This window comes from Pinus tabuliformis, chromosome 6 (assembly GCF_031772625.1).
Source record: "Pinus tabuliformis cultivar Carrire ecotype Pingquan chromosome 6, CPIR1, whole genome shotgun sequence".
In the NCBI taxonomy this organism is placed as follows: domain Eukaryota; kingdom Viridiplantae; phylum Streptophyta; class Pinopsida; order Pinales; family Pinaceae; genus Pinus; species Pinus tabuliformis.
The window spans coordinates 720,731,734-720,751,601 of record NC_142292.1 but is presented as its reverse complement, the minus strand read 5'-3'; the positions used below and the strand labels follow the sequence as shown (position 1 = coordinate 720,751,601).

Here is a 19,868-nt window from a genome sequence, read left to right as displayed (position 1 = left end):
GATTGATTGAGTCACTCTCCATTTCTCATGAATACAATACAATATATTGTTATGAATCATCCTTGGGTTGTAACATCACGTTTGAAATATTACTCGCACAATTTCGTGTCATCCTCGCTATGGCAAAGCTCCAGTAGAATTACAGTGGATTTTGACATGATTCGTTGATTGGGCCGCATACCCCTGTAGCATATGATCAGATCCTTTGATGATATAATTTCTTGATTAAAACCTCTCACATATCTGTGGCTTGTCTCTTATCGGAAGATGGCGTCATAATTTCTCTCGACTCGTTATATATTAACATCTGAGAATTGTTTAAAAGAATGGCATCGGATTGGTGAATCACACCCTATGGCTCGTTGACATCGCATATAAGATTGTGGGCAATAATAGTAGCTCGACGACTATAGCATTATTAGATTGTTGTACACTACAAAGGCTCGAGGACTTTGTGTCATGCCATCGCCTTATAATGGAGTTACTCACTACGAGGGCCCGAATTGGTTAATGAAGACTCGTGATGCTCTAAGCTATAAATTTAATATAGTGACTTGAGTTGTTATCGCAGAAATTTATTCAACTTCTCGAGATCGATCTCCAGAGGGTTTAGTTTGGATAGTTATTATAAAATGGTATTTAAGGGCAATGCAAAATGCCAAGCTCGCATTCTAAGGGAAAAAGTTGAAGCTAGGAAGATCGGAACGACAAAGCTTACTACAATATCCATGTTTAATAGAAGTTTTGGTGGACATGGCGAGATTTTCCTAGATAGGCCCTTATATTGCATTACACGATGTAATGAAATTGAGCAGCTTAGTATTACATCACTGTTGTTGGAAGTACGCAATAATAACATGAAAATAATTGTCAAAAGTATTGAGTAAAAGTCAGGTGAAGATAGATGGTTCCTAAGTCACCGGATTCGTCCTAAACCCCCTGCGAATCCCAAATCCGGCGAATCCGACACGATTCGGTCCGGATTCGTGTCCAAATTACAGGACACGTCGTGTCCGAGGGCGTGTCGCGATTTTCAAAAGCGTGTCGCGATTTTAGGACACGTGTCCGGTTTCCAGGACTCGCTAAGCTCAACGCGGGAATGAAAATGGTGTGTTTCCTCATTAAAATTGACATTTGGCAAGTGATTTGTGCTGTTGGAGCAAGGAGTAAAGCATTTTGGCAACTTCATGATCAAGTCTAGGCCCTAGTATTGATATGCTATTCATGGTAATGTTAAATTCTTAAAGTAAAAGTGACATTCTCTTTAATCTTCATTTTCATCCTTTTACTTAAATTTTTAACATTACCATGAAATGACTCAGGATGTTTGAGAGTGGTTCCGGCCTCATTGGATTTCATATGGAGAAAGTAGAATTTTAGATTTCATTCAAAATCCAGCAGACTTATCAGTTTTTCAGGATTTTAGGATTGGGGGATTGCAATGTTTCCATTGAATTTTGTCATGTATTAGGGTATGGAACTCGTATTTAATCAAGAGCACCAAACCAAGAGCTTCTGAATATGTCGCTCCCGCTCCCATTTTCGCTCCCGCTCCCCGCTTTCGCTCTCGCTCCCAAGTAACATTGTTCCTGATGATATGGGACTGGACACCACTGTTGAGTTGGCATTGGCCAACATGGATCTCAATGATCCAGTGATAGAGCCTGTTAGATTTGATGACTTAGAGGGGTCAACCTCCATACCAGCAAATGCAGAGGCGACTATGGATACAGCGGAGTAGGAGGATGTAGAGGAGAGGAGGATGTAGAGGAGAGCAGTGGGGACCATGATGATGGGGATAGTGATGCTGATTCTGATGCTGATTGATGCCTTGAGGCTTGTATACCTATAGTTGTTTTATATTTTCTATTTCTATTTGCCATTGGCATTGCACCAACACTACCTATGTAACACATTTTGATTTGATGACTTAATGAGAAAACTACAGTTGTCAGTGTGTTTATCTTACTATCTTGTAGTTGTAAGTTGTCTTTCAGTTATGAATTATGAATCATGATTTAAATTTTTAATAGATTTATCATTTATGTGACCAGTACCACTGACATTTATTTGAATTTTGTATGTACTATGCATGCTAATAGCTATAGATGAAGATCTATGTTTGAAATAAATAAATTTGTATCATTAATTAAAATTTGTGTAAGAAATATGATAATATCTCATTTTTAAAATATATGTATGTTTTTTAAATAAATAAATAAATATATATATATATATATATTTAATAAAATAATATATAGCGTGTCCTGTTCCGGGGGGTCAGCGTGTCCAAATCCGACACCACGAATCTCGAATCCTACGTGTCCCGAATCCCCGTGTCAGGTGACTTAGTCATGGTTCTGATAAAGAATATTAGTTCAAAGGAGTCCAGATGCCTTATCTGGAGGACAAAAATTTATCAGATCCCATATTGTAAGAATGAAAATTATGTGAAAAATGTTTGGAGGGTTGTTCTAGGAAACAAGTTCTTCATAACTTGACACTCGACCTATTTTCAAAAGAGGATTCTTGTGGAAGTTTGATGTTGGTAGAGGTTAAAACATAAAGCCTCAAGGGGCAACAACAGTTAATTTATTTTTTGTTATTGTTTGACACTCTCAAGATCTTTGGAAGTACAATTTGGCTTCAGCGTCTTGAAAGCAACTATGGAAGTGACAAAGTCTTGGACTACAAGAAGGCTTTGTAGTTGTTGTTGATCATGGAGGACTAAGGTGTGTACTCCTTAAGGTACATATAATTATTTGTTTGCATAAAGGGTCTAACATGTAATGCATTAATGTTTTTGTGACACAAATGATTCTAGGGTTTTGCAGTCTTCACTTTATCAAGGTTGTTTACAACTAGGATTTTTAAACCCTAGTTGGCATTTAGAAACCCTAGTAATGAGGAAACCTTAAATCCTTATCTGATTTTTCCCTCATTAGAAACCCTAACTCTTGATTTCTATGGTTTATAGGAAGTCTAGGGTGTATGGAAAATCCTAGAGAAGATGAAATTGAATGAATGGCATGATATCAAGTTCCTAAAGTTGGTTAGGGTTTGTATTTAAAAACCCTAGGAACTCATCTTCTAAGATTCCATGAAGAAACCATAGATCTGTCTGCATCCTCTTGTTATTGTATATTTTTGTTTGGTGGTACATGCAAGTACAACATAAAGGAAGCATAATGAGAATCAAAGCAGCCCTTATGCTTTGGTGAGCGTGATGAAAGAAGGGAACTAGAAGGACCCTAGTAGTATTAATGTTATAAAATTCATTAAAGGAGTAAGCATGCATTATTATATTTTTGACTTGGTATGGCATCATGTGATAATAACATATCTAGAGTACCCTTGGTTGGATTGCTTTACTAGAATCATCTAGTCTTTTAAAGTTTGAGATCAACTTACATAAGGTTCATACTCTTATGGTCCAACATTATGTTAGAGGCAATCATTTTGCTAAGAACCATCACTTTGGAGGTTCTTGGAAGAAGCATTCTGATACATAATTCTGAAGGATGATAAAACACAGTTGGTTTGGATGCAATCTTATTAGGAAGGAGATTCATTTCTCTTTGAATATGAGATGTTGACTCATCTAAGGTTGAATATCTAGATAATTGAATGGAAGCATGAGGAATGCACATTTAAAGATAACTTTTGGGTAGGACTCATATAAATCTTGTAAGAAAAAATAATCATTATGATGCCTAGAAAAATGGAATTGACTTACTCTAGAAAGAATGGAATGTTGAAGATTTTCTCATTAGGATTTATATGTTCAACATCTAACATGATCTCCGAAAAAGAATGGTAACTTGGTAATCAAGTTGGATCCTTGGGCACTTTGATGTATAAAGGAAGACTCATACGGAAATGGTCTATAAAATGTTGATACCTTGTTGAGAAGGTATTCATGATGAGGTAAGTTTGTTTGTTAATATCCATTATTGGTTATCGGTTAAAATATTGGTTTGCTACCTGGAGGAATGTTGCAGGTATTCATGATGACAATTGAGGCAAGTTTAACTGTGTGGATGGAATACTTGAAGAATATGGACAGGAACTCAATCTATGACACCTGGTAACTGTTAGGAAATCTAGGGCATTCAAAGTTAACAATTTCTCTGCTTGATAATTGCTTGTGATGCACTTTTACTTCCTTAGCTTATAGTCTCTTCTCCGTTAGCTTATTAATGTGTTCTTTCATCAAGACAATTACCAATATGCATAAAAGACAAGTGACACAGAATGTAGGCTTCTTCAGCCAGGGCCCAAAACTCTCACCTCTTGAGAAGAAAACCCAATCAAAATTCTTCTTCTAGATCTTCAATTGATAAGTACCAATAACATGACACAGACCCTTGACTCTAGTGTCCTCCCAAGAAACTTGTCACTAACCTTGATGCTCTGCCTCTTCCTTTCATCGCCTTTCTTCTTGACCTTGAACTACTTCACCTTGGCTCCTTCTAAAGAAACTCGATCTCTATCTTTTCTACTGCACCTTCACAACTTCCCTAGAGAATCTCGGTCTCTAGGTCTTCTATAGAGAAACTCAGTCTCTACTTCGATCACCCAAAGTAGTCTTCTTTTGATGCCCCAGAAGATACCTTCCTTCGCTATCCCAGAAGAAACCCTACTTCGCAGGTCCCAAAAGAATCCTTCTTCGTATGCCCAGAAGAATCCTGTCTACTACCTCCTTCACTGATCCAGAAGATCCCTTCTTCGCTGCCCCAGAAGATTCCTTCTTCGTTGCCCAAGAAGAGTGACTTTCGTAACCCTAGAGGAAACCCTTTCACTGCCTTTACTTCACACTTTCTTCTGCACCTTTCTTCGCACTTCTCTTACCGAAATCAGATCAAATTGCTTGCTTTGCATGGAGGCTGAGTTCTCCTATATATACATCTCCTCACTAGGTCTTTAGGCCGACTTGACAGTTGGAGTTAGGCCAATTTGTTCTAGCAGTTTCTTCACTTGTAAGCCAACTTGAAGAGGTTTGGTGACAAGTTCTTGGAGGATACTTTACATAGACAAGATGACCCTTTTACAAAGTGTAACATGACTTTATTTACATGACAATGACTCTAACATTTTATGACTAGATGACAAATTAATCCTAAAGACTCTCAACGGGAATCTTCACTCAAATACAAAATCTCTTACTCATGAAACCCATGAAGCAAGTCAATAAAATATTTTTTCTTATTTACATCTCATTACATAAAATCATAATTACATGTCATTATGAAGACCGAACCTAGTTACACTTTTAAACACTCCCTCTTAACTAGGGAGGTATTCATAATGGTACTTGGACTTTCTCAATCTAAAGAATCTCTCTTAAGAAGAATTAAGATTTATAGCTCATTTGTATAGCATCATATCAACCAACATTGTTATATAGCAAGGCCTTGACTAACAGCTCTCTCTCTTCACAAGATCAGAGCACAATGTTGGTGATACCAATGTTTTATAGACACACTCATCATTGTCTCTCTCGGAACATACCCTACCCGAGTTCTCTCGAGAAATGCTCCATATGGACTATTCTTTCATTGGACTCCCCAGTCCCACAAAGAATATCGATCCTCCACAACTACTCTTTCATGGGATGTCCTATCTCATCCCCTAAGAGTATCGGATGCCAAATGATTACACAATTCTCTATTTTTTCTTCCCAGGTGAAGAACACAACGACATGTCTATCTCTCCTTTTTCAAACCAGGAGGACATATTCCATTAAAGGAATGTACTCATTCCTATCACAAAGGAATGTACCTAAGCTCCTTGCTCAGGAATTTCCCAAGTTTCTTCGAAGTAAGAAACTTATTTTCAAACTCCCTCTTAACCAGGGACCTATCACAACTCCTCATGTGGAGATCCTGAAACAACTAGCTACATGAAAAGCTCCTTCCTTTAATGTCATGAATTTCTTCTTCGTTAAGGAGTCTTCATCTTTGGGAACTTCTACATAGGGCATAGATCATCCATCACTTTTATCCATGAGTTAGTCATGTCCTCAACTCATCAGAAAGTGATCCATCAGATTTTCCATCTAGCTTTGCTTCATGTCATTCTGCTTTCATGCCATACTTTTCGGAAGGACATTACATCCTTCTATATGGTCCGCTTGGAAGTCATCCACAGATTTCCCTTTGGTAGTCCTACATAAGCTCATCCAGATATTAGTTCAAAAACAATCAATGAACACATTTAAATCAGAGTTACCTTTGTGATGATCTTTCACCATGACATATTCTTGTAAGTATCAACATCCTGCATGCAAATTGACACATCTCCCACAAATATCTATTGTCAAGGGTCTTTATCTTTTTCTGACTTCCATCAAAGTTTTCACATCCTTCCGAGAGGTCTTCTAGTCAAATCTTCTTGGACTTTGGATGTTGAATGTGTTCTACCTTCGTTGCATACGATCTCTTCCAGTCTTTTCACACTTCATTCCTAGGAGCTTCCAATCATAGTTCCTGATCGTAGTCAGCTTCCTTATGATTCATATGAGAACACATTAAGTTGATTCCATCTAGTGTGACTTATGCTTCATTGCAATTCTTCGGAGGAGGAGATCCTTTCTTCTCTTGATCACATTTCTCGTGATGGAAATAGTGATCCATATTATCTACAACCATATGACATGACTTTCATTATAATCTATGTAAGCATACATACCTCATCTTCCTTTTAGTCATTCAGACTTCCTGTAGCAGCGCCATTCGAAAGGACTTTATCCTTTAGACCTACTTTCCTCTTATGTCATTATACCATCATCCCTTAAATCCCATGAGTTGGAATTCCTGATGAAAACCTTGCTTTCCTTTCTACATCAGTGAATCCTTTGATTTGGATTCCATCAAAGAGACTCGAGGATGTTCCATATCCTCACCCGGCAAATGTTTTCTTTATGATGGCCCTAGTCAATGATGACCTCTGCTTCTTTCTATAAGTATCAATGAGGGCTTCCTAAGAGCTTCCTATCCTTTGTAATCAATAGGATTTGTATTAGACATACTTTTTGCTTCCCATGCCACGAGCTCTTACTTGTAATGCTTCTATCATGATGCTTCTTTCTAATTTGATGCACCCTATCTTATTTACACTGCACCCTATCTATAATTTACAAGTAGAAAGTACCTTCTAGAATAATATTATCTCAGCCATAGTAGAGATCTTTTACTTCTTCTTTCTTAAGCTTCTTTGACTCAGGTTCTTTCACTTCTTTAGTAATGTGGGCTTCTTCCCTAGTTCTCTTGCCCTTACTATGATTAGGACAATCTCTTCTATAGTGCCCAAGTTCATGACAACCATAGCATCTTTATCTTATCCAAGTTCTTCCGTTTCTTTGGAGGAACGAACCTTCTTTTCTTCTTTTCATTGCATCATATGATTGATTCTGCTCACTTGGTCCAACATCAATCTTTGCCTTCAGTCTGGTTTCTTTGATCTTACAGAGTGACCATAGATCTTGAAATGGAGTAGCCTCTTTCTTCCCATATAAACTTGAAGTGAAGTTACCCCATTCTTCCAGTAGAGCATTTAGTACCACTGTGGTCATCTCTCTATCAGACAGAACTTCTCCTAGTTCTTGTAGTTGATCTCAAATTTCTGATATCCTCATGAAGTATGAGGCTATTCCATCTTCCTTGGATATCTTCAGTTTGTAGAGTTCTTGTCTTAAAGAGATTGCTTCTCCTGCAGTACATACGGAAAACAACTCTACCAATTTGTCATATATAGCTTTTGCAGTCTCCAATTTTGATACATATGGGATTAGAGAGTATTTTGTAGATTCCATAAGAATCCTTTGAGCTCTCACTTCTCCCTTCATGTATCTAGCATGACCTTGAGTATCTTCTTTTGGAAGTTAGGTTATCAATCCCTTAATATGATCCATGATCTCATTCTCAATAGGATTTAGATCTGTCCTTTTCTTCCATGCAAGGAAATTTACCGCCCCAACCAATTTATTGCTTTCCTTGCGAAAAGACATTTTGATATTATCAGATATAGTCATAGACTTACTTGAGTGATTGTTGCTTGCTTCCTCCTTAATCTCGATGTTGATATAAAATCTTCTTCTTGAGTGATTGATGAGAGAGAGCTTGATTCACGATCCTTCTTGAATGTTCTAGTCTTCCTTCTTTCTTGAAGAGCTTTCACTCCGTTGATGAAGTAATGATATCTGAAGTGCTTCTAGGGTTTCGGTCTTTCTTCCTGCATCCTTCTTCGATCTAGGGTTTCTTCGATGTAGATCTCAATCTTGTGGATAACCTTCGACTTGCTTTGATGCCTTTCTTGAAGATTGATTCTCATGTGTTAGCGTGCTTTGACTGCCCCTTCTAGTCTTCAACACCTAAGCTCTAATACCACGTTGAGAAATCTAGGGCATTCAAAGTTAACAATTTCTCTGCTTGATAAGTGCTTGTGATGCACTTTTACTTCCTTAGCTTATAGTCTTTTCTTCGTTAGCTTATTAATGTGTTCTTTCATCAAGACAATTACCAATATGCATAAAAGACAAGTGACACAGAATGTAAGCTTCTTCAGCCAGGGCCAAAACCTCTCACCTCTTGAGAGGAAAACCCGATCAAAATTCTTCTTCTAAATCTTCGATTGATAAGTACCAAGACCATGACACAGACCCTTGACTCTAGTGTCCTCGCAAGAAACTTGTCACTAACCTTGATGCTCTACCTCTTCCTTTCCTCGCCTTTCTTCTTGACCTTGAACTACTTCACCTCAACTCCTAGAGAAACTCGGTCTCTATCTTTTCTACTGCACCTTCACAACTTCCCTAGAGAATCTCGATCTCTAGGTCTTCTATAGAGAAACTCGGTCTCTGCTTCGATCACCCAAAGTAGTCTTCTTTTGCTGCCCCAAAAGATACCTTCCTTCGCTATCCCAGAAGAAACCCTACTTCGCAGGTCCCAAAGAATCATTCTTCGTATGCCCAAAAGAATCCTATTTACTGCCTCCTTCACTGATCTAGAAGATACTTTCTTCGCTACCCCAGAAGATTCCTTCTTCCCTGCCCAAGAAGAGTGACTTTCATAACTATAGAGGAAACCCTTTCACTACCTTTACTTCACACTTTCTTCTGCACCTTTATTCGCACTTCTCTTAGACCGAAATCAGATCGAATTGCTTGCTTTGAATGGGAGTCGAATTCTCCTATATATACATCTCCTCACTAGGTCTTTAGACCAGCGTGACACCTAGAGTTAGGCCGACTTGTTCTAGCAGTTTCTTCATCGCTTGTAGGCCGACTTGAAGAGGTTTGATGACAAGTTCTTGGAGGATACTTTACATAGACAAGATGACCCTTTTACAAAGTGTAACATGACTTCATTTACATGACAATGACTCTTAACATTTTATAACTAGATGACAAATAAATCATAAAGACTCTCAATGGGAGTCTTGACTCAAATACAAAAGCTCTTGCTCATGAAACCCATGAAGCAAGTCAATAATATTTTTCTTATTTACATCTCATTACATAAAATCATAATTACATGTCATTATGAAGACCGAACCTAGTTACACATTTCAACAGCGACAATGAAGATCAAGATGCGCTCATCTTGGGATTGGAGGGTAGCAGTGCAAGAAGATAACCTGAAGATCAAGATTCGTACTACAAGAAGGAATATCACTTTCGTAAGGAAGTTATGATCAACTTGAAGTCTGGGAAGGCTCAATAGAATGCTTTCATTGATGAAGACAAGATAAAAGTGATATGCAATATGGATGACCTGGAACTTGTCATGAGAAGATGGCCTTGTGACCTGTGATACCAAGAAAGGAAGCATGCTTGATATAAAGAGATGCAGAAGAAAGAGGGAGCCATGTAAGCTTTGAGGAACTGATAGTTGAATGAAAGACAAGTAAGAGAACTTGTGGAAGTCTAGAATCTCCTCTAGATTTGAGAGGGAGTAAAACGAGTCTCCTTGAATAGGAGCAGGATATCCTCCCTGTTTGAGAGGGAGTGATGGTGGATAGTTCTTATCCCTATGTGTTGTGCACTAGACCATGACGAACAATCGTAAGTCCCAGTGAAGGCGATAAGGTAAGAATGGTGTCTGGAGGATTGGAATCCAAGATAGGAAGTAGTCTCGTGGACTGACACTCTTTGAGGAAATGATAGGTATCCAAGATAAGAGTGGGTGAAGAGAACTGTATTTTTTAGGATTCAAGACCAAGAATCCAAGATGAGAATATTCCTAAAAGGACATACATTGTGGACATCCATAAGGGGTATGAGCCTTGTAAAGGTAGTGTGGTATCACACATAAAGCCTCCCAGAATAATGCTCTTGAATGAAATAGCGCTTGTTTAGTTAGGCCTCAGAGACAATGTTGGTTGAACATAATGTTGATGCTTACAAGATGGCTTATCAATCTAACTCTTATGAGAAATTTTCAACGAATATTGTCCTTGTACTAGTTGATCAATTATGAATACCTCCGTAGTTAAGAAGGAGTGTTGGAGAATGTAACTAGTTTCGGTCTTCATAATTATCATTTGACTCATGTAATGATGTAATCTCTATGTATTGATCAAAAGAAGAAAGAAAATTGTAAAAGAAAATTATTTATAAAGCATGGGTTTCATGCTTGGGTCAATGGTCAATAGGTCAAAGCATCCATTGTATCCTTGTAGGGCTTGTTATGAGTCAAAGGTCATTATTACATTATAAAGAAACCTCATGGGCACATGTACCAAAGAAAGAAATTATTATTGTAGTCATTTATGTGCCTAGAAGCTTCAAATTGAACTAGTCGTCCAGCTAGTCTAAGTCGGCCTTAGTGAGCTTCAAAAGCCACATGAAAAGGTATATAAAGGTACAACTTAACACTTCTTTGGCAGAACATCTATTTTTTGGGTCTGTGGTTTAGGAAAGAAGCGAAGGTGCAAGTAAAGGTCTTTAAGGGATGCGAAGGAGGATGTCTTAAAGAACCCCCTTGTGGGGACCATCTATGTTGCTACCCCTGAAGATATATGAGATTATCTAGCTAGTTTATCATGGAATAAGTTTAGAGTCTTATTTTGGTTTTGGAAATCTCCTTTGAATTTGATTGTATAAGAAGTTCAAGTGGGTTTTCCCCTTGAAGGGGTTTTGCCCTAATTTGTGCCTATCTCTAGTGTCTCTTTGTTTGTGGTTGTGATCTTCATGTTTTGACATTTATTTCATGATGAAAAACATAATGTTGATCAAGAAGAAGATTAATAATATCACAAGTAAATGTCTCATAATGGAAATGAATAATTGGAAGACACTGCCTTTGTTGATTTTCCAATTTGTGCCTATCTTCCATTGCATGCAAAGAACCAAACACTCCAGTGCTAGTAAAGTATTTGCCTAATTCAAGATGCAATATAGCACACTCCTCCTTGTCAGGGACTAGCTTGTCTAATGTTGTCATATACCCATTTTTTGTTGAAGAATGTAACTAGTGTCAACCTTCATAATTGTATTTGATACATGATGTAATATATTTATCAAAAGAGAGAAAAAGAAATTTTATTATTAAATAAATTGACTTATTAAAGCATGAGTTTCATGCATGCGTCAATTGTTTTTAGGTCAAATCCTCCATTGCAGGTTTCTAGGTTCTATGTCAAGTGTCCTTGTCCATGTCATAATGTAAAGAACCCTTCTTGGGATTTATTTGTCAAGAAAGAAATTTATTTTCATGTAAATTAGGTCTTCTAGGCCTACTCCACCAAGTCGGCCTAATCTAAGGGGCAAAAATGAATATATAAAGGCAGTAACTCAAACTCATTTGGAGCACCAACTCACCAAGTTCGATCTGCAACTTTCGGGGCCAGAAAAAGTGTGAATTTCTAAGGAAAAAGCAGAAAGGGCTAGCAAAGAAGAAGGACCTTATCAAGCAAGAAAAGTTGAGTTTTTCTCTCTCTTATCTGACATGTGCGAAGTTTTGGATTGTTGCTGGGGGCCAAAATTCTACAATTGTTGGGGAGGCCGAAATTCTCAAGTTGCTAGAGAAGCTGGGGCCGAAATTTCTAGGTTGATGTTGGGATGTAGCTTCCAGACAAGAAGAGACTATTGAAGGTTGTTGTACCTAATTGGAAGGCTAACTTGGTGGAGTAGGAAGGTCTATAGGTCTTGGTCTATCTCATTTTGAATTACTGAAGGAAGAGTTCTTGTTAATTTTAGGTATGTTCTATGCTTAGAGCAATTTATTTCAATTTTCACAGTTAGCTCAATATCTTTTCCAGATTAGCAATCACATCAGCATTAAAGTAAACTGCAGATAGAACATAAACATAAATCGCAGAAGACAAGCCAAGACAAGAGGACACAAGATGTGGCGCTAGCCAGGGACAAACCCCAATGTGGGGAAACCCTTGATCAATTCTTCTTATATGTTCTTCAATAGTTCAACAGAGAGAGAGAGAGAGTATGTTTACAACAAAAGTCAACACTTTGACTTATCTAGATAAGAGCATAGATCATCTCTAAGAAGATGATACATGAGATCAGTTGAAGACATGCTGCTTCAACTGATTCTCCAAGGTGACTCCACCTATCATTGTGTTGCATTTCGTCATCATGTTGCACCTCACCACGCTGCACCATGTTGCACCCATCATCACTATGCTGCATCTCATCACGCTTCATTAATTATGACTGTACCCATCACTGTACTGCATTATGTGCCATTGTTGCACCATGTTGCCATACTGACCTATGTGTTGGTTGCACATTGCTTACTTGTTGTCCCTTGGCATGCTACTCTCCTTCGAAGATAGATGCTCTGGTTGTTCCGACAGTTCCGAGAGTGCCAGCTGTTCCGAGCAATTTCGGCAATTCCAGCTATTCCCAACAGTTCCAGCAGTTCTGCTTTTCCCCGCAGTTATGGCAGTTCCCGGCAGTTCCGGCAATTCCAACTGTTCCCGACAGTTCCGACAATTCCGGCAGTTCTAGGTTTTCCCCGTAATTCCGGCAATTCTGGCTATTCCCGTCAGTTCCAGCTTTTCCCAGCAGTTCCGGCTTTTCCCAGCAATTCCGTCTTTTCCTGGCAGTGCCGGTAGTTTCTGGCAGTTCTGGCTATTCCCGGCAGTTCCAATTTTCCCCGCAGTTCCGGCAATTCCAGCTATTCCCGGCAGTTCCGGTTTTCCAGGCACTTCCGGCTTTTCCCGGCACTTCCGGCTATTCCCAACACTTCCGACTTTTCCCGACAGTTCTCGGCAGTTTCGGAAATTCCGGCTATTCCCGAGAGTTCCAGCTTTTGCCCTCTAGATTAGGGCAGCATTATCCCTTAGGATCTCTCCTTCTACTAAAACCCAAAGACAAGTAGAGAGGAAGAGATCCCAAATGTGTTAAAATGACTTAAAGGCCACCTCTATTTATACTAAAATGTTGAGCACAAGTGGGGTTTATTTGGTTGTTGGCCGACCTTGACGAATTGTCCCATAACACAAATAAATTCATATCTCCATGAATACTTATCGGAATCGGATGATCTTTAGATCAATCCTACACCTCTTGATGAGAGGGATCCAAGAAAAATATCAGCTTCCATTAATAAGATGACCCACGTGGAGTTTGGCCCTAGTTGCCAATTTTAACAGTTCTTGACTAGGTTTTCCCCTACATTGGGGTTTTAGCCCTGACTGAGTGCCTACATCTAGTGTCCTTGATCTTTGTGTATTGGTTTTGGTAATTGCTTGATGAACAAAGATAAAAGAAGATCATAAGAAAGATAATAAGAACTCAGAGAAATCACAAGTAATTATCAACAAGAGAAAATCTTTTTGCCTTTCCGATTTTCTAACATGGTATCAAAGTTAAGATGAAAAAGGAAGAAAAAGGCACGCTAAAGATCTATTGAATAAAAAGAGATCAATGAAAGGTCATCAAAGGGGATCATATAAAGAAACAAGCCTACTATCTATAGGAACTATGTCAAACATAGTGAAGGGAGAAAAGAAACTAGAAGGAACCTCCAACTACAAGGCCTAGAAAAAGAGAATAGACCTCATTCTCGAAAAGAATGAAGTCTTGGATCTCATTCAAGGAAAAATCAAAAAGCCTACAGATGAATCAAGTGAAGTAGAAAAAGCAAAGTTTAGAGAAACTGAAATCCTGGCTATGAACCTTCTAGTGGATGGAGTTAAGGATAACCTAATCCCATACATATCCAAAATAAATTCCGCTCAAGAAAGGTATGACACTCTCTCCAAATTGTTCACCATCAAGAACATTGATCAAATAGCAAGTCTCATGAATGAATTAAGGAATATTAAGATGACAAAAGACGACACTATATCATCCTACTTATAAGGATATCTAGAATCAAAGATGAACTCCCAGCGATAGATGAAGTTGTCCCAGAAAAGGAGCTCGTAATTACTACTCTTCTAGGACTACCAAAATTTTGGAGTGCCTTTGCATCGGGACTTAACAGTTGGAATGCTACACCCACATTTGAGCAAATGCGGAATGCATGCAATCAAGAAGAAGCTCGAGTATCATTAGTAAACAACAAGGAGGATGAAGAAGAAAATATCTCTAATGCCTATTCTGCTCATCACGAGAAGAAGGGAACATTCAAGAAGTTCAAGGGACGAAAAAAGAGGGTTGACATATCCAAGATTGAATGCTACAATTGCCATAATATGGGTCATTACAAAAACCACTATCCCGAGAATCCAAAGAATAAGAAGGAAAGAGAACATGCAAATGTTGCAGAAGAAGCTCCATCAAAGAAGAACAAAACTGAGGAATCGGAAGTCAAAGACTTATACTACTAAGTCCTATCCTACATATCCTCCTTAGTCTTGTATTGTTTTCCTTTATGTTTTAATTTCTAGAATTTGTAGGTCTAACATTAAGAGGGAGCCCTGACCATTTTACCAAAGATAAGTATCATGTTCTTTGTCTCCTCTTTTATGTGGCGTTTCTCTCATATCAAGATATGTTTGTGTTATATACTAATAACTTTTCCTTTGTACTTTCCTTGGTAGGAAAAGATTGCAGAATACACAAAGGTTATGGAGGAGACTTTAAAGAATAAACTTGAAGCATGAAGGAAGTTATGATGCAAAGGAAGCCCCTCAAAGAATTGATGTCCTAGAAGGTTTGGTAAGGAACAACTCAAGGTATGTCTTAGACTATAAGTTTTGTTATAAAGTTCTCTTCAGGTAAAAGGTATGTTCATTCTCTTTTGAAATTTGCATTACGCTATTGACATCGTTATGTCTAGGGTGTTGAATCACAAAGATTCTTGTTAGGGTGATTAATCATTAGATTGAATCTATACTCGTGATATTATTTACTAATTCTTGCGTAACCCTAACCTTTAAGAATCAATATTATGAAACCTTAGTCTACTTAGGGTGGTTGATGGAATCTAGAAATCTTATTCTTTTGATGTCTACGGTTTTGGAATTGTTATGATAGAAACCCCAGCCCTTTAGGGTTTGTTGTTAATGTCTAAACCCTAGATCTTTAGGGTTTGATAAATTAGGGTCTATAAGTTAAATCCCTTGTGATAGTTGTAGTAAGATCCTAGGTGTATGTTCGTATGTCAGATCAAAGCCCTAGCCTGGTCAAAATTGTTGTATATTTTAATGTATTGATGTTTGTGTCTTGGGCTTACCTAGTAGATATTGTTAGTGAATGATTATGAAATCATAGTTATGTATATGTGAGTATGCTTACTAATACTCATGTTTTAGTCTGTGAAATCTAGGGTTTGTAACAAAGCCCTAGTAGAGATTGATACTCTAAGATATAATGATATTGTTTTCCAATATGATTGAGTTTTGATAATGGGAAATTGAGGAAAATTTCGCGGACTTGGCTGGGGAGCGATGGAGGCTCTGCGACTCCAAGATGTTGCGCCTCGAGGCCTAGGGTAAGTTTCACGGGCGCCACTGCCATTGCACCTTCCAGTCTCCTACCTGCAGACTCCCCTGCGTTACGGTTTGCGGTTTGACCCCGACTTTTTCGCACGGCCGTTACCGTCCCCTGACCTTCATCTCGACTGCCAGCATGGAACAAGATGTCGTCGACTATTCAGCAGACCCAAATCCCTACAAGGAGATACCGTCTCGCCCTTGCACCGTGTCAGGTTCTAGCTCCTTTGGCTGGTCTTTCCGCATGTTGTCTGATCAGAATCCTGTCCTGAACCGTTCTGGGCCATCTATACCCCACCTGCCTCCCTTTGTTGCACTGGACGCCGCATCCGGTTTGGACTGCCCTCCGCTCTCCTCGACAACCCTCAACTCCCTCACCCTCATTCAACTCCCCACTTCCTGACCTTCCTCATACTACTACCCCTTCCGGCACTCCTTTCTCCTCAAGCATCTCACAACCTGGGACATCAACCCCCCACTTTTCCTCTCTGGCTAGATGTGCTATCCCAAACCCTAACTGCCCTCCACACAGTTACCCCATTCCCTCGATCTACTTCAGCGTGCCTGTCCCAGACCCTAAGAGTACTCCTCCATCCCCGCATGCGGTTTACCAAGGTATCAAGGGACCCTTCCGAGACTACCCGACGGCACCTAAATCCAACAAGGTCAAGAAAGGGAGGTACTTAAAGGTGACAAACAAGGACATTAATCTCTCAAGTGGTGGACACAACCAACAGGGTCTTGGTGGGACGCGTTCGAGGGCAGAACTACTCTACAAAGCGACTGCGACTCTGGACCATGGAAATATGGGGTTCACTCTTTAAAGAATTACCCTCGATCAGAGTCCTCACACGGGGTTGGTTTGCTCTCAAATTCCACAGGGAGGAGTATACTGATTGGATCCTCTCGAGATTTTGGCACATCGAACTTGCACATGTTCTACTTAAAAGATGGAACCCCCTTTTTTACCCTAAAAGGGAACATCTAGGCACTGGGCCGATATGGGTTCGCCTACCAGGGCTTCCTATGCAATTTTGGTCAGAGGATGTCTTCAAACGCATCGGTAATGCACTGGGAACTTATCTGGAACATGACAAGACCTTTGAATCCTCCAGCAACATGACCATGGCTCGTATACTGGTTCATCTAGATACAAGGGAAGGATTGGAGGAGAAGATAACCCTCCACTGGAGGCATTATTCGCGCAAACAAATCCTTGACTATGAAGGAGTTCCCTTCCGGTGCAGGAGATGCCACAAGGTTGGGCACCTATTCAAAGAATGTTCGCTCGTCTCGCCATCATCTCCTCCTGCTTCTAAGGGCAAGAAGCATCTACAGACTGAAGACCCAATAGTGGATGAGCAGCCCTCACGTCCGGATAGTCCATTGGAAGCAGTTGGGGACACTGTTTGGCCATTGTGCTCTGCCCAGGTTCCGCCTATCTCCCCGCCCATGACTAGATCCCGGACTGCTGCAACGGCTACTCCATCTATGGGTACTGATCCTCCTCTTTGTTCCTCTGCTTTGCATTTTAGTAATTTCATTTTATCTTTGGCTGCTTCTGCATCTATTCCTTGCATGAATACCACTCCTATCAATTGTTCGCTCGACCCCCCTCTGGCTATCTTCTCCACTACGCCCCCGATTGTACACTCTCCCAGAAATTTTGACCCCCCTGTATCCTCCTCTGCATCTGGATCACATTCATACAACCTCCGATCTCGTATCCTGGTTCTCCCAGAATCGTTTGGATTAGGTATCTCATCCACACTTGTGGAGCCCAAACCCTCCCGGGGGAGGCCCTCCAAGATTTCTAAAGCCATCAAGCTTGCGGGGGCTGATGTGGCCCTAGGCAGACAGAACACTATTGAAAGGGTACTTAGAGCACAGGATACCCTTGTGAGGGTTCCCCCATGAAGTGGGTATCTTTTAACTATAGGGGTTTAGCTAGCCCTCCCAAAAAATTAGCTCTGAAGAGGCTTTTGGACTGTGAGCCCTGTGATATCATTTTTCTACAAGAGACCCTTGGTATGGCTGAGCAGATAACCTGGACCCTACAATCTATGCTGCCTAGATGGAGATTTCATGCCTTGGATGTCTTAGGGCGTTCAGGGGGTATTGCTCTGGGGGTAAACCCCCGGACCATCAAAACTATCTCTGCTTGGGGTGGACATGGGTTCCTGGGTATGGACATTTTCTCTGCAGAGTTGGGCAGGAATCTCCGCATTATTAATATATATGCTCCTAATCATAGTAGACTGGATTTCTGGCATAAGATATTAGGGCACTCCCTGATAGACAACTCTACTATATTAGGCGGAGACCTAAATTTTACCATTGGTCATGAAGAATCCTGGGGACATCATTCTCAGTTGGACCCCCTCTCGGACCAACTAGAATTGCTACTGGAGCAGCACCACCTTATTGATATCCCCATGAACAAAAAACTGTCGACTTGGCACAACAAAAGGACAAGAGATGTGGCACTAGGTAGAAGATTGGATCGTTTTCTCATTCATGAAGCCTTGTTAGCATCCTTCACAAATTATAGGCAATGGGTCGGTTCTGGAGGGATTTTGGATCATTCCCCCATCTATTTGGAGTTAGCAGGTCCATCCAGAAAGCCCAGGTCACCCTTTAAATTCAACTCGACCTAGTTAAAGGGCCCTGATTACCTCAGGTTAGTATAGGAGTATTGGAGAGACCATCCACTAACAAATGATCCTTGTGTAGCTGAGGGTTTCTGTCGTAATCTAGTGAATCTTAAAAGACTCTATATTATGGGCAAAGGGGTAAAAGGCCAGGGAGGAACAAACTCTCTATGACATTGAAAGACAGTTGGATGTGCTAACGGATGACCAAGGCAAAGGGTACACCTTAGTTGAAGTTAAAATTCAATTAACAAGCTTGGAAGCACAGAGATCAAAGATTATGCTGGATTGGAGAGAGCCATGGAGACTCAAAAGCAGAGCGATCTGGCTTCAAGCTGGGGATGGCAATCCTAAGTTCTTTCATAAATTTGCCAATGGAAGGAGGGCCAACAATACCATATGGCAGATGCCCACAGAACATGGGCAGACGGCCAATACCTATAATCAGCTGGCACAGATGGGAAATACACACTTCAAGCAGCTCTTCAAAGCCCCACCAGGTGCAACACTTGCAGAAATTATTCGCATTGCGGGGCATTTCCCTAGATTTGTGGAGCCAGACTCTATGGAGGATCTTATCAAACCCGTAACCATGGGGGAACTGGAGAGTACATTGAAGTGGTTCAAGAAGGATAAAAGCCCGGGGCCAGACGGATGGTCAGTGGAATTCTATCTAACCTTTTTTGACATCATTGGCCCAGACCTTCTCAAGGTGATCGAGGAATGCAGAACATTTGGGAGAATGTATGAAGCCATAAATACCACTTTCATCACCCTGATTCCCAAGACGAACTTCCCTCAATCTTTCAATGACTTTTGGCCCATCTCTCTCTGCAACTACCTCTACAAGATTATTGCCAAGATCATCGTAACCTGTATCAAGTCGATCCTATCCGACAACATATCCTCTAAACAATTTGCCTTTCTCCATAACCGTCAGATCCATGAAGCCATAGGCACGGCCCAAGAAGCCCTCCATTCCATCAAGCTGAAGAAACTGAAAGGTGTCATTCTCAAAATAGATCTCTCTAAGGCCTTTGATCGAGTCAGTTGGCTTTACATCAGGATGATTTTAACTCACTTGGGCTTCCCTATCCCACTCATTAGATGGATCATGTGTTGCATTACATCTGTCTCGTTCAGTACTCTCATAAATGGATCGGCCTCCTATTTCTTTCATGCAGAGAGGGGACTTAGACAGGGATGCCCACTCTCCCCGTTGCTCTTCTTGATTGTTATGGAAGGATTAAGCAGGCTAATCTCATCGAAAAAAAGGACAGGTAGGCTAATGGGACTCAAGATCACAGATCA

At 40.1% G+C, this 19,868-nt stretch overlaps 1 protein-coding gene across 1 annotated transcript in view; it reads right to left on the bottom strand.

Annotated features, from left to right (window-relative positions):
* Positions 1-19,868, bottom strand: part of LOC149260715 (Rubisco methyltransferase family protein) — a 111,448-nt gene that overhangs the window by 22,043 nt on the left and 69,537 nt on the right.